A 15,711-nucleotide genomic window follows, 5' to 3' on the forward strand; every position below is an offset into this window, starting at 1 on the left:
GGAGGGCACGAATATTCTCGCTCACCCGTGCGCGCACTCCCTCTGATGGTTTTAAGGGTGCAGGTATAAATTATGTACTGGGTGCTCGAGGTATGTGAGCAGACAACTTCGAGGCAAAACACAAATTATCGCAAAAATTTCGGTCCTAAAGTTCACGTTCATCATTCCAGTTGTTTAGCACATTTTCTTCTGGATAGCAGTTTTCTGTCTGGCCGATGCGATGAAAATGCATGCTCATCACATCTGTAGCCTTAGCCGCGAGCCGCAACGACATTGAGATTGCAACATGTCTGAATATGACATTGTTTTCAGGGTCACAAATGAGATTATAGTTTGTAGTGCGGGCGCGTCACCTGTGGCGGAGAGAAGGCAGCACTTTTAAAAGCGTGACGCCGTCCGATGGTTTAGTTTGTCCATCATCTGCGGTTCATTGGAAACGAGAACTCTGGAGCACTCTCATCAGGACCGACCTAGGCAACTACAGGCACATTTCCCTTACGAGCACCTGCTCTAAGTTACTGGATCATATTTTTAGTGAACACCTTTTAAATTATTTCGAAATACATAAATTATTTTCACCGACTCAACGTGGATTTCGGAAGCGTCTGTCAACCATGTTGTAGCTTGTTGAATTAGTTCATAACCTCTCTGAAACAATCGATAACCGCGGAGAGATAGATCTAATTTTTTTATATTTCTCCAGAGCATTTGATAAAGTTCAAGTTCGGTTTATTTCAACATCAGCATCTACAGACAGGGATGCTGCGGACAGTGGACAAAAAGCCTCAAGATGGGGTTTGACTGCGTCCACTGACCATCTGCTTGACAGCAGTGCAAATAGAGATTGCATACAAGAGCGTCAAATCGAAGAACCCAAGAGATGACAAAGATCCACACTTAAAATTGTACGAGAAAAGGCAACATATTTATCACAAGAAGGCACACCCAAACAAACAACCTATAAATATATAAAATTAGCTTGTAGAAATAGTAAACACATAAGAAATGCAGGCGGATATTTATATATAAATGCACAATCAGTTATTAAGCAAGTTCGGGTGTTGGAAACGCAGCATGTGATTACCATATTTTGTGCGATTGCGCGGAATGTCCGAAATCTCATTAAAGCGAGTGTCTCGAATGTCTCTGCTTGGTTTGAGGCAGGATATGCACTCAAGGAATTTCATTTGTTTTCTCCTCTCTGTTTGATAGCGCTTTCTTAGAGTATGTTGATAAAATTCAGCCACTGGCAATGATTTAAATTCCCTGAATAGTAGTTCGGAATGAGTCAGATATGCAACATTCATTATTGTTCTAGCAGCCTTCTTTAGTGCTATGTATAACTGGCTAATGTTTGATAAAGTGGTCGTACCCCAGACTGAATAACAATAACTGATTGCTGACATAAGGAGGAAGTTATAAATAACCGGTTTTAGGCTTCTAGGGAGGTGATTTCTCAGTTTATAACGGACTCATGATACACGAGATACTTTACCACTTACTGTATCTACTATCAGATCCCAAGACATTATGCTGTTCAATGAGTGCTCTCAAAGAATACTCCCAAGCATTTAACAGCAGGCACTATTTCTATGACGAAGTTTTCAAGTTGCAATTGATATGTCAAATAGATTTGGCGGTTTTTTTTTTGGTTGGAAAAGGACAGCTTTTGTTTTAGTTATATTCACAATAACGGAATTTGCAGTCGACCAAGTTGGCAGCTTCATCGGGTGATATTTGCTTTCATAATAGCCTCATTTGGATTTCGCTCAGTGATTAGTATGGACGTATCGTGAGCATAGGAAATGAACTTAGCAGACCTGTAAATATTAAAGCTATCATTAATTTATATAGAGAATAACAATGGCTTAAGGATGCTTCTTGTGGCACTCCTGACGTTATAGATCTTAAATTTGAGGCATGGTTGTTAATGATTACTTTGTGCTTGCGGTACTGAAGGTAAGATTTGATGCCATCCAGAAGTACGCCGGGGAAACCACAATGATTCATTTTTTTTTGTCAGCTGATTTATCCAGTCAAAAGCCTTCGACTAATAAATCAAAACGCTTAATGCACATATTTTTTTGCTCGAATGCATCTAGCGTTATTTCTCTTTGCGCTAAGAGGGCATATACGGTCACAAGATCTTTGATAAAGCCGTAGTGAGACGATGTTATGCTTTGCTTAGTACGAAAAGAAATCATTCGGACATGTTTACATTTTTATAGGCCTAGAGAAGACCGGGACTGCTGATATAGGCCAGTAGTTCGAGAAAACATTCCTGTCTCCACCCTTATACAATGCAATTGCTTTCGCGATCTGCAATTTTTTAGGAAATACGCCATTCGTGAAGATAAGGTTAAAAACGTCTTGCAGAACAGCGGCGACTATTTGACAGGTCTGATTTGTAATGCATCAGCGTCAGGGCAATCACTGTTATTTATCGACTCAAAAATTTCATAAGCGGTTGTAGGGGAGAGAAAGGCACTTTCTTTCCGCCTGTCCCCCATGTACTGCAAACCATTTGGGTCATTCTGGCTACTTGTTACAGACAAAAAATACCCACTGAAGGAATTTGCGTGGTCCTTGTTTGAAATTATCCTACCATGAATGCAAAGTGTGATGCAGGTTGTTTTGTTTAGAGTTTTAGACGGTTCTCTGAGGCGGAGCCTTCGAGAAGCCCGTTGAGGACAAAGCCATTTGTTTCAAAACACACACACACACACACACACACGCACACACAAACTCAATAAAACTAAAACGAGGATAAAAAACCATAAAATAAACACTTAAAAAGACATCAAAGGTAGAAACGCGCTTAGGGCTAGGATGGTATTAACAGTACGCGAGTCCGGGCTAACCACGACTGTGAGGGCGTATAGAGGTCTCGACGTGGAGAAGCGGAGACAGGAAGAACGAGAGAAGGGGTGCCGGTCTCACCAAATGTCGGGGTGTTGGTCCGATGACCGGGCGACCAGAGCGCGGCAGCTCCGGCTTGGAGAGGGAAGGCGGGAGGCTTCGCGGCACGAGCAGATGGCGGCGGCGTTCTGGCCAGGCAGCTGCGCGTAGAACTCGGGCTCGAAGCCCGACTGCTCTCGTTCTGCCCACGGGCGCAGAAGCTCGCTTGCCTCGGGCAACAGTTCACGAGCGGGTAGAGTGGCCACGCACAGGAGCGGGTTGGCAGGAGGCCCCGGTCGGGTCCTGGTGGCTCGGGTCTGGAACCCAACGGCCTGTCTTCGACTCCAGATCCGTTGGCCGACCATCTCCTGGCGTCGCTTCCTGGAACTCTCTCCCCCTTCTGCCAGAGACTAGGAATAATATAGAGAACATCCTGATCCGCACCGGTCAGACCGTCGATGAACTAGAGCATGAGGCAGCATACACCTTTTTCCCGCAGCCCGTTCATTTGCCACCATACGATATTTACACCCCTTTGCCGTCTGAGAACTCCGACGGCATCAATGCTCCATTCAGCCTGTTTGAGTTGGAGCTAGCCCTTTCGCAAGTGAAGCGGAACAGTGCCCCAGGAAAAGACGGGATCTCCTGGAGCATGCTCCGCAACGCAGACACAAATACTAAGCACAAGCTCCTAGAGTTGATAAACAAGCACTGGCAAGATGGCTCCCTTCCTAAGCACTGGAAGCATTCCGTTGTCATACCTATACCGAAACCTGGCAAGCAACCGACGCAACTCGACAATATGCGACCAGTCTCACTTACTCCGACCATTTGTAAGTTAATGGAAAAGATGGTTACTACACGCTTCTCCCACCACCTCGAAGAGTGTGGGTACTTCCACCCCTTCCAGACCGGATTCCGGCCGCAGTTGGGCACACAGGATAGCCTCTATCTTCTGCATACCACCATCAACCGCGAGAGGAAATTTTGCAGAGGACGACCAGACATTCTAGTAGCAGTTGACTTGAAGAAAGCTTTTGATACCATTGGCCACCCTGCTATTATAAAAGCAGTCGAAAGCACTCGAGCAGGCACCAGAATTGTAAACTTCGTGAAAGCATTCTTAAAAGACAGGACATACGAATTTCAGCTATCTCCTGGTCATCTAGCCAGCCACTTCACCAACTCTGTAGGGGTCCCACAGGGGTCAGTCATCTCCCCTACACTCTTTAATGTCGTCGTGGCCAAGATCGCGTGGAAGTTAAACGCAGTTGAAAACCTTTGGTTTACAATGTACGCTGATGATATAACCCTGTGGACGACCTATAGGCTCAGTTCAGCTGAACAAGTAACAACGCTACAAAATGCACTGGACATAATTGATCAGGAGCTGAAACCAACAGGCATGAGGCCCTCGCCGGAGAAGACGCACTACATCACGATACATGACAAACATGGAAGTTCCGACGTAACCCTTTACTTCGATGGCCACCAAATTCGCCAACCGGAAGAGGGATACCTCAGAATATTGGGCATCCCAATCAACAAGGACGGCACGGCAAGCACATGGCTGCAACATTTGAAGCAGCAATGGAAACCGATGGTGCACCTTATCAGGAGGCTAACCCACCACAGCGGAGGGGCAGGAACAGAGGTTGCACGGCGGCTTACGGTAGCAGTTCTCATCGCCAAGATAAGGTACGGAGCCCCACATTACGACCTGACGGCCGCAAACTACAAGCAACTTGACAAGCTACACAACATGGCTATGAAGGCGATCACCGGCCTACCAATACACGCAAAAATAGAAGACCTGCACAGATACTCCGGCCTCCCGACGGTGGAAGCATTGGTTAAAACCCACAAGGATAACCATGAAACGAGGCTGAAGAACACGTGGAATGGTCAGCGACTGCTATCTGCACTGTATGGCACCAACCTGCACCTGCCAGAGCTGGATCACCTCCTTCCACCCTGGGATGAAATAAGGGTTACGGAACCCAGACCACTACCTAAGAACACCAAAGGTGAAGGCAGGGCACACCGACAACAAAGTGTACTAGACGCGGAACGCAAGCATGAAGGAACAAAAATATATACTGATGCTGCGTTACAATACGATGAACATTCAGGAAAAATGTATGCTGCTACCGCTTTTTACAGAGAAAACGGGCAAGCACACGCCGTGAGCCACAGCGGCTATGCTTCCTGGACAGCCACCGATCTTGAACTACTGGCCATCGAAGAAGCCATTCAACTCTGTGAGGCGCGCACCGAAGGCACGGTTCACATCTACACCGACAGTCAAGAGGCCGTCAAGCAACTGAACTCCCGATCCTACACGACTACCATAGCGCACCGCATAAAACAAGCCTGCCGCCACCTGCGGGACAATAGACATGCACGCATTTTCGTACACTGGACACCTGGTCACAACATGAGGGGAGCTGGGAACAAGGCGGCCCATGAAGCTGCAGGCGAGAAAATTAGAGAAGACCGCCATCGCAGCCGTGAAGTGAGCCCGTCCCTGCTGGACCATACCTATAGCTCCCCGTCATCCGTCGTTGTACCAGATCAACAGATTGCCCGGTTGAAACACGAGAGGAAGGCTCTACTACGGGAGTCCATTCCTAGCATCCTTCCTCCCATTCCCACTCGCCTTCCTAGAACAGCCCAGGTCCTCATCCACAAAGCAAGAGCTAAGGCATCTATTACACCGGATGTCCTGAGCAAGTGGAGAAGAACAGAAGTGGAATGCCCCAACTGCCCTGCGACCAACGTCGATCTTAAACATATGATCTGGTCCTGTCCTGCCACAGCCACCCTTAGGGACAAGCACACCCGACCTCTAAAGGTGACATCGTACGAAGACTGGGTCGCACCTCAAGCAGATGCCACCAGAAGAATCAACGCTTTGCTCTCCTTTGCGAAGGAGGCAGGCATCCTTCCTTTCACCTAACCCCCACCTCTATCTTAGGCCACGGGCCATCCCTTCTAATAAAAGTTTCAATCAATCAGTGCGCCTCGCTTTTCTTCCGCTCTGGCCGATTCAGCGTTTGCTCATTGGCTGCTTGAAGCTCCGTGGTTTCTTCCGATTGGATTGGCTTTTTTTTTTCTTTTCGTTTCTTTTCTTGCGCCGCGTGTTCACGTGCGGGAGGCTCTTCGACGTTGTCGTTTCCCATCCAGCACGCAATTCGCCTCGGCGCGTGCACTCGTCTGCTTCTTTTCCTCTCCAACCACCGCACCGTGTCGCGCTCTACACACATCGCACAAAGTTCTTTCAGATTGTTTCTGTCATTCACCTTGCGGCTTAGGGACTTGTTTATTCACTTCTAAGCAAGGTCACTTTTTTTCATTACCTCAAAGGCGAATAACTTCTGTAAATAGCACACTTTCCCATGGCGTAAAAGGCTGGTGACCTTATTTCGTTGTGGTTTGAAGTCGTTCAGGGTCTTGCTGTTTATGAAAAATTTGTAAATTTATTTCGCTTGCGTAGTTCTGTGAGACATTTCTTCATTATCCATGGTTTCTTGCCCACACGTGAACGCTTCAAAGTCCTGAGTGGGAAGCATTCATCCTAAACCACCACCAAATATCTCTAAAAAACAATCGTAGGCAAGTTCAGGTTCATTGATACGATAAACGTTTCATCAGTGAGCCATTGATAGCTGATTGTGAAAAGAATGCACACTTAATATCTCTTAGTTTACTGTAACTTCAAGTGACGTGTCTGGTTTACCGTTGTTGAGCTTAGTTAGTAAAAAATACAGGAAGGTGGTCACTGGTCTCGGCGCTTACTATCCCTGGCAGGAGGCATGAATCGTCAATGTTAGTTACAGACAAGGTCTGTTAGTGTTGAAGAGCCATTCGAAATGCGCGCGGGGTGCTTTTATTAGGTTTAAAAACCGCTCACTTCCAGGGTTCTCTTGATACTTTCTGATTTGTAGAAGATTTCAGAAGGTCTATATTCAGGTCTCCTGCCAGAAACAACCTATATCCATTATCATTGGACCACCTCAGTTGTACAAGAAGGAAAAAAAATGTGCGACACTTCCTGCTGAAGGCCGATACAACGCGAAAGACGCAACATCATTGCACTGCTCAGTTCATACCTCATAATAATTTGCGATACATGTATATCATTCAACAAACAAATAGGTTATTCTGTGCTTAACCAACAGCATCACGCCACCTCCTAACCGGGAAGGGCAATTTACAAAGTAGGACTTTCACCCTGGCAACCGAAGAACATCGCAGTTATGTTGATACCAAGTTTCAGTGATCATGACAATGTCCGGCTCAAAGCCAAAAGCACCCTTAAAAGCAAGAATATTGTCCTACGTATTTCGTGCCTACTGAGCGGGAAATGGCAACTTCACTCTGTGTGAAATATGCTGTATCCATTGTGCGTCCGAAACTATGGTAACATAATACGCCTGATATGCTCAGTCCATTTTGTCCAGATCGCTGACATGGACAACGTGCAGCGTGTGGAAGGATTTCGTGTTTTTTTCTAAACTATTTCCGTTTTTGGTTCAGACTAAAAGCCATTTATTTTCTTTCTTCATAGCAGCAGTCATTCCTAGCAGTATTTTTCAGTTCTGGGCACGAGCACTCGTTTACGAAAACGGATTACGCTGGTGTAAGAGCAATGCCAGCGATAGAAAGGCGCACTTGCCTTGCTTTTGCGAAGACTTCACGTTTAGCACGGCTGACGAACTGGACAACAATGTTAGACTCCATTGCCTTTCCTGTCGGCTCCCTGTGACAGACTTCCATGTTATTTTTAGCGATTGGTTCCTTTATAGATATTCCGATCTTTTCTGGGATTTCAGCAACGTTTCCGCAATTAGATGCCGGAATGCCTTTAATTTCAAGACTCTTGTTTCTCGAGTATTGCTCCAGGTGCAAATGCTTATGCTCACTTGCTACGCTGGTTTCTTGAGCATAACTCATTCAGACGTGAGAGAGGCATTTTCAGCGCGAATATCCTTATTTTCGTTGCGTGTGGCCTTCAGCTCAATTGCCATTCTATGAAATTTTCACTGAAAAATTCTAAGCTCTTCTTTATATCTTTGTGTTGCGTTCTAAACTCTTTCTGTAGAGAAGCTCTTATTTCTTTTAGGTCCTGCCGTACGTCTTTGAGGGCTTTAGCCAGCTCAGAATTCATATCGAACAATGCAAGGAAAGGAAACACTCCTCGCAAGCTGCAGCGGCAGCAACAGTTAAGGCAGTAATGAAGGTAAAATATTCCAAATCAGTTTCCAAGCTGTAAGACGATGAAATGCCAAGCCTTGAGTGCAAGCTACAGTTGCGACAGCTGCTGCCCAAGTGAAGATGCACGGTCCAAGCTTGCTCTCTTAAACCATGGTACTCCTGACCGTAGGCAATGGGCAAGGATGCAGACCGTGACATCAGCGACGCGACAACCAGAAGATAGTGGCCATCGAAGAAACGTTCAGCGATTGATGGTGGCTCGCGGGTAATCTGCAAGACGATGAAATGGAAAGGCTTGAGCGTAAATTACAGTTGCCGCAGCTGCTGCCGAAGTGAAGATGTCCGGTCCAAGCTTCCTCTTCTAAACCACGTTGCTCCTAGTGGTAGGCAATGGGTAAGCGATGGAGACCGTGACGTCAGGAAAGCGACGATCAGTTGTATACTGGAAGATAGTGGCAATCGAATTGGATTGGATTGGATTGGAGCCAACTTTATTTGTGCCTCCAGTTGGCCGCTGGCGCGCCCCGACGAGGGCCTACGTTACCTACGAAGTCGCCCTTACTCGGCGCGGGTCTCCGCTCGCCGTTGCCGGCTCACTGGGTCCTTGCCTTTCAATTGCCCCGAGGACCTGCTAGACGGCCGAGAGCTGTTCGTCTCGGTCGTAGCTCTTCGCGGCTGCCTCGAGCCCCGGTGGGATCGTTCTCGATTTTGCTTCTTCTGGACTTTTAACGCAGTCCAACAAGATGTGCGTGTAATCTGCCGTCTCCCTCCGGCAGACTCTGCACTTATCGATCGGATATATCTCGAGGAACATGTGATGCACCAGTCCCGGGCTCGGTAGCGATCCGGTCTGGAGCTGTCTCAGTAGTACCGGCTCCGCTCGACTGAGCCTCGGGTGCGGGGGTGGTAGAGTCCTGCGAGCCAGGCGGTAGGCCTTCGTGATTTCGTTGTAATCCGTCATGCGGTCCTTGGTTCCGAACCACGTCGGACGGTCTGTCGCCGGGACGCGGTTGGTTGGCGCTCGCGCCGCTGCGTGTGCAGTCTCACTGTGGTTCTCATTGCGTTCCGACGCGTCACCCGCGTGCGCCGGGAACCACTTGAGTCTTCCTTTTCTGTCTTGTAGTTTTACCGCTTGCCGTACGCGCTTGGCCTCCCTGCAGATTTGGCCTTTTGCGAAGTTTCGCACAGCCTGTCTCGAGTCACTCAGCAGCGTGTGGCAGTCTGCGTCGGCGATGGCCAGGGCGATGGCTACTTCCTCCGCTTGTTCCACTCCGGCGCTTCTCATGCTCGCTGCCGTACTCGTGGCGCCGGTTGCGAAGGCGTTCTGCGTTACCGCTGCGAAGGCGTTCCGTTGGTATTCGGCCGCGTCCACGTACCGCGCGTGTTCTTCGTTGGCATGCTGGTCGATGAGAGCCTTGGCCCTTGCTCTTCTTCCCTTGTTGAACTCGGTATTCATGTTCTTCGATATGGGGTCAATTCTGGTCTGGCGTCGGACCTCTTCGGGAACGGGGAGCTTCATATCCACCTCGATCGAGCGTCCTATTCGCAGGTCGTCCAGTATCTTCCTCCCGGCTTTGGTCATGGACAGCAGCTCCAGTTGAGAGGTCCGTTGCGCTTCGGCTATTTCTTCAAGCGCATTGTGTATCCCGAGTTGTGATAAGTGGGTCGTGCTCGTGGACTCGAACAGGCCCAGCGACGTCTTGTACGCTCTTCTGATGATCACGTTGATTTCGTTACGTTCGTGTTGCAGCCATCTGTAGTAGGCTGCAACGTAGGCGACGTGGCTGATGACGAAGGATTGGACGAGCCTAATTAGTCTCTCCTCTTTCGTGCCAGCCTTCCGGGAAGTGACTTGTCTTAGGAGTCGAATCGCGTTGGCTGCTTTTGCCGTGAGACGGGTGATGCTTTCACCATTTTTTCCGTGCTTTTCGATGAACATGCCTAAGATCCTGATTTTGCCGACCTCGGGGATCCCGTTGCCTGATTTGGTTATGATTCTGATTTTTTTCGTTTTCGCGTTGTCTGGTCTTGCCTCTGTTGTTTTTCTTAGGTGGGAGTATGAGAAGCTCCGATTTCCTCGGCGAACATCTCAGTCCGGTGCCTTTCAGCTGGTCTTCTATTCCGTCGACGGCGGCTTGCAGCGCGCCCTCTATGAGGGCGTCGCTGCCACCGGTCAGCCACAGCGTGATATCGTCCACGTAGATGGTGTTCCTGACGTCTTCGATGTCCGCGAGCTTTTCGGCCACTCCGATTATTACCAGGTTGAACAGCATCGGCGAAATGCCCGATCCCTGCGGTGTGCCGGTGCTCCCGAACTTCTTCTCTTGCGTCTGTATGTAGCCTGCTCGTAGCTCGCTGGTCCTGCTCGTGAGGAAGTCCTTGATGTAGTTGTAGGATCTTTCGCCCATGTTGAGCTTGGAGACTTGGGACTGAATCGCTGTGTTTCATCTTATCATAGGCGCTCTGCAGGTCGAGCCCTAGGATTCCTTTGTTGTCGCGGGCGCTGCCGCCATCGTCGATAATTTGGTATTTGAGCTGCAGAATCGCGTACTGCCTACTTAGGTGCTGTCTGAAGCTGATCACAGTGGCCGGGTACAGCCCTTTTCGTTCCAGATAGTCTCGCCACCTGCGGAGCAGGACGTGCTCCAGCACCTTGCACACGCAGGACGTGAGCGAGATGGGCCGGAGGTTATCCGTGTCCGGCGGCTTCCCCGGCTTGGGGATCAGGATGGTCTTGGCTGTCTTCCACAGCTTTGGCAGCGCGCAGCCATGGATGGTGGCTGGCGGGTAATCTGCAAGACGATGAAATGCCAAGGCTTGAGTGTAAGCTGCAGGTGCCGCAGATGCTGCCGAAGTATCCACCAAAATTGTTGTTGAAAAGTGATGCTTTCTTCAAAAACTTTAATATAACTAACTGGTTGAAATCTTAGCTTCACTCTCTAGAACAAAACGTCCAAATAGGTGGCTGTAGATCAAGTCTCCTACCAGTATTATCAGGAACTGCCCCCCCCCTATTCCTTATATTTATTACTGATTTTGCAAGCTGTACAACTATTTCACAAAGGTTATTTGCGAATAATTGTGTGTTGTAGAATGAGATAACATCACTAGACGATCAACTGGAATAACAGGCTAGTTTACAAAAAATTACGGAATGATGTGACCAATGGCAAATGATGCTGAATCCGCATAAATCTGTGTCTATGTCCATAACGAGAAAAAAGTTATTCATGCGAACAGCTACAAAATTCGCAACACTGAACTGAAAAAGGTAACTCAACATAAATACTTAGGCGTACTATTTACCGAATACCTCAGGTGGAACGCACACATGGACATAGTATGCAATAAAGCCAGCAGAGTGCTATGGAGCGTCAGACGCAACTCTCGCAGTGGTACAAGTGAAAAAAAAAAACTGGGCATATAAGACTTTAATAAGACCCATGGCAGTAAATTGTCCCAAATTAGATCTAGTCCAGCGTTTAGCTGCTTGATTCATATTTAACAAATATTGCTGTTGTCCTTCCCCTAGCGAATTGTGCCGGATCGAAAATGTTCCTGGTTTAGAAGTTAGGACAGCCGTGAACTGAATAAAATTTCTCTGCCTCATTATTCATAATAAATTTAAAATGAACTGGCACGACTTCTTGAAATTATCGTTCACCGCACGCTTCTGACATTAACACGAAATCATAATTTTAAATATAGCAATTTTTCTAGAGTAATAAAGGAATAGAACACGCTGCCCGATTTACCGGTTTCCTCTACTTCTTTAAGTACTGTGATTGCGCGACACTGTGTTGTGACGTCATCGCGGTCTTGAAAGAACCATGATTCCTTGCTGCGTTATCACGCCTCTTGGGCCTATATATATTCCTGCGTACTGTTGAATAAACGTTCTTCGTTTGTCGTCCATGTCTGGCGTGAGTCATATCGAGTACATTCCTAGACGAGGTTCAGATCCTTGTTTTGTTCAGGGGCGCTATTCTGGACATTCCGCCATTTTCTTCGGTGCGTGACGTAGGCGCGATGCAAACAAAATGGCGCTGGTGGCCCAGTTTTGCTTACGTAACGTGACGCCAACTTGACGTTTCGCCTAAGAAACTGAAATGAAGGCACTGAATGTAGCGTTATCAGTAAAGCAAAACAGTTTTCCTCCGCAGTAAAAATAAAGCAGCTATCTCAAAGCATATGATTATTCCGTCGAAAACGCTTCTCGCTTCCGTCGTCTGCTGCGTACAAGCCATCGTCTGCTTCAATAGCTAGGATGCGTGTCCCGGAAAATGGAATGAGTCATCGCATGTTGGCACCAACGCGCTTGTTTTCTTGCTTGAGACAACATACGTGACCTACCAGCGGTGATGCGCGCACGTTCTAGGCCACGTTATCGCTATCTCGTGAAATTGTCGATCGAATGTCCAAGAATCGAACGTTGTCATAGGCTTGGTAGGGTACGCGAGCACCGTCCACGTCCTGTTATTCTGAGAATTTTGGACTACTCTGAGAAAATAACCATACTAAAGAACGTACACAAATTTAAAAACACGGACTACCATGCAACCGAAGACTTCTCCTTTAAAATACGTGCACTCCGCAAAAAACTTTGGGAAGCGTCCCAGGTGTATCGCAACAATGGCTCTGAGGTGAAGCTTCGCTTTAATTACATTCTCATTGATAAATCTCGGTACGTCTGGAACACTGATAAGGATGCCCTTGAGAAAGAACATAGGCAGTCCCTCAAACCCACAGCGCGGCATTCTACTACGCCTTCTGTTTGACGTCCTAAGCACAGGCTTGAAAAGCTCTCGATTATGAATATTAACGCCAGAAGCATTACAAACAAATTTCCTGACTTCCTGTCTCTTGTGTCTTCGCATTCCCCACATATTGTGGGCATTACGGAAACGTGGCTTCACAATGGCGTCCATGATTCTGAATTCACTCCCCCAGGCTACGTGGCGATACGAGCGGATCGACAGGATAGCAGAGGCGGAGGGGTCGCTCTTATCGTTCGATCTGACATTAAGTTCTCCGTTATGAAGGCGCCAGCAGAAATTGAATCTGTCTGGTGCAAAATGTTTCTTAATGAACAGTCCATTGTAATCGGCATTCTTTATCGACCGCCAGGTTCATCTTTCGATGTATTGCGCATGCTTAATGATTATTTGAACGTACAAACATTCAAACTGTCTAATCTTATCTTGTTGGGCGATTTCAACGCTCCAGGTATCAATTGGCCATCATTTACGTTTTCTGGTCGGGATACATCCATCTGTCAAGAATTGCTGAACATTTCCTTGTTCTTCGATCTAAAGCAAATTGTTAACGAAGCAACAAGAGGTGACTCGTTGCTTGACTTGGTCTTTCTCGGTTCAACTCTTTATCAGTGTGGTTTTGAATGTGATATTGTTGATGGAATTTCGGACCACAAGGCTGTGGTAGTTACTATTAACTGTCCTGTTTTCACGCCGCTGTCGACTTTCACTACATTTCCTGATTTCGCTCGCGCCGACGATGTTGCTATCACCGATTTTCTTGCTTCTTCTTTCGATGCATTTCACACGATTAGTCACATGGGTGCCATCAACGAACTAGTCAACAAATTCGAAAGTATTGTCAGTGACTGCATGCAACGTTTTGTTCTGCTAAAAACGAAAAAAAAGAACCTCAAAGTACCCTGGATGACACGTGATATCCTTCACGTATGACGCCGCGTTGGACGCCTCAGGCGCGTGAAGCGTTTATCAGACCCTGATAGTGCCATCAGGTTTCGTAGGGCAAAGGAAGAACTGCGAGTACTTACGAAATCGGCAAAAGATCGTTTCTTCAATGTCCAGTTAGGAAATCTTCTAAAAACTAATCCTCGCAAATTTTGGCGCTCTGTCTTGCCAACAGAGTCTACATCGGCATCTATAATCGTCAATGATGAAACAACTAATGATCCGTTAATAATAGCTGATGCTTTTAATGCCTACTTTAAATCTGTCTTTTCATCAGATACCCACGAAGTTCCATCCTTTGACCCTCCTAAAGTGACAACTCCGATTACTGATATCATGATTAATGAGCATGGTGTACTAAACCTAATGCTAAAGTTCGACACTAAAAAATCAACCGGTCCTGATGGTATACCCAATTCTTTTCTCGTTCGTTATTCATTGTGGTCTGCTCGCTACCTAACCATCATCTTTCAAAAGTCCCTCAATACCGGCATCGTTCCATCCTCATGGAAGCTGGCCAAAGTACATCCATTATTCAAATCTGGTAATAAGCAGCTCTTATCTAATTATAGACCTATTTCATTAACATCATATTCATGTAAGATGCTGGAGCACATAATTCACAAACATATAGTGGAATTTCTGGAATCTAATAACATACTTTCTAACTTTCAGCATGGTTTTAGGAAAGGTTTCAGCACCTTAACACAACTAGCAAAATTCTCACACGACATCCTCTGTGCCCTTGATATCGGCACCCAGATCGATGCCATATTTATAGATTTTTCCAAGGCTTTCGATACTGTACTGCATTCTAATCTCTTAATAAAGCTTAACATGATCTTGAAAAATTCTCACTTGGTTAGTTGGATTGCCAGTTTCCTTTCTCATCGGTCACAATACGTATGTTATAATTCAACTAATTCTTCTTCTGTTGACGTGTCATCTGGTGTACCCCAAGGGTCGGTTCTTGGTCCTTTACTATTTCTTCTATACCTTAATGACTTACCTCGAAACGTCACTTCACACATACGCCTTTATGCGGATGACTGTGTTTTGTATCGCGTGATAACACACCAGACGATCATCTTGAACTAAATTCCTCATTTGTCAGCTTCTGTACCTGGTGCAAGACTTGGCAAATGAAAATTAATTTTACTAAAACTGTGATAATGTCATTTTCTAATAGTGCCTCTCCTTCATTGACCAATTACACTTTCAACGACTTATCCTTGCACAGGGTCTCAGAATACAAGTATCTTGGCGTCATATTCACCACTAACATGTCCTGGTCACAACACATTAATTTCATTTGCACTAAAGCACTCCGGAAGCTCGGGTATTTGAGGCGCAATTTTAACAATTCTCCAAAGGAAACTAAGTTACTAATGTATAAAACTTTAATTCGCCCAATCGTAGAATATGCTTCTCCTGTCTGGAACCCTCATAAGCAGCGCGACATTAACTCCATTGAGAGCATACAACGAAAATCTATTAGGTTCATATATCGTCGCTATGATCACTATTTTTCACCCTCTCGTGCCTTATCTTCTTTGAACCTAACCCCTTTATCCATACGCCGTCACATTGAGTCATTGAAGTTTCTGCATGGCATCGTCAATTTTTCTTATCGTGTCTCACATCCCCTATATATTCCTTCAGACATTCCTCAGTCAAGTAGGAGTCACCATAACCTTAATATTAAGCCTTACTTTGCTCGATCTAATAAATTTAAATACAGCTTTTTCCCACGTACCATTGAATTCTGGAACTTAATTCCCGGAACAATTAGGTCACTGCCATTAAGCGATTTCTTGTTAAAAGTTAACCACACCTGATTTTATGTATTTTCTTGTTGTTAAAGTGTATTTACTCA

This window comes from Dermacentor andersoni, chromosome 10 (genome assembly GCF_023375885.2).
Source record: "Dermacentor andersoni chromosome 10, qqDerAnde1_hic_scaffold, whole genome shotgun sequence".
NCBI lineage: Eukaryota > Metazoa > Arthropoda > Arachnida > Ixodida > Ixodidae > Dermacentor > Dermacentor andersoni.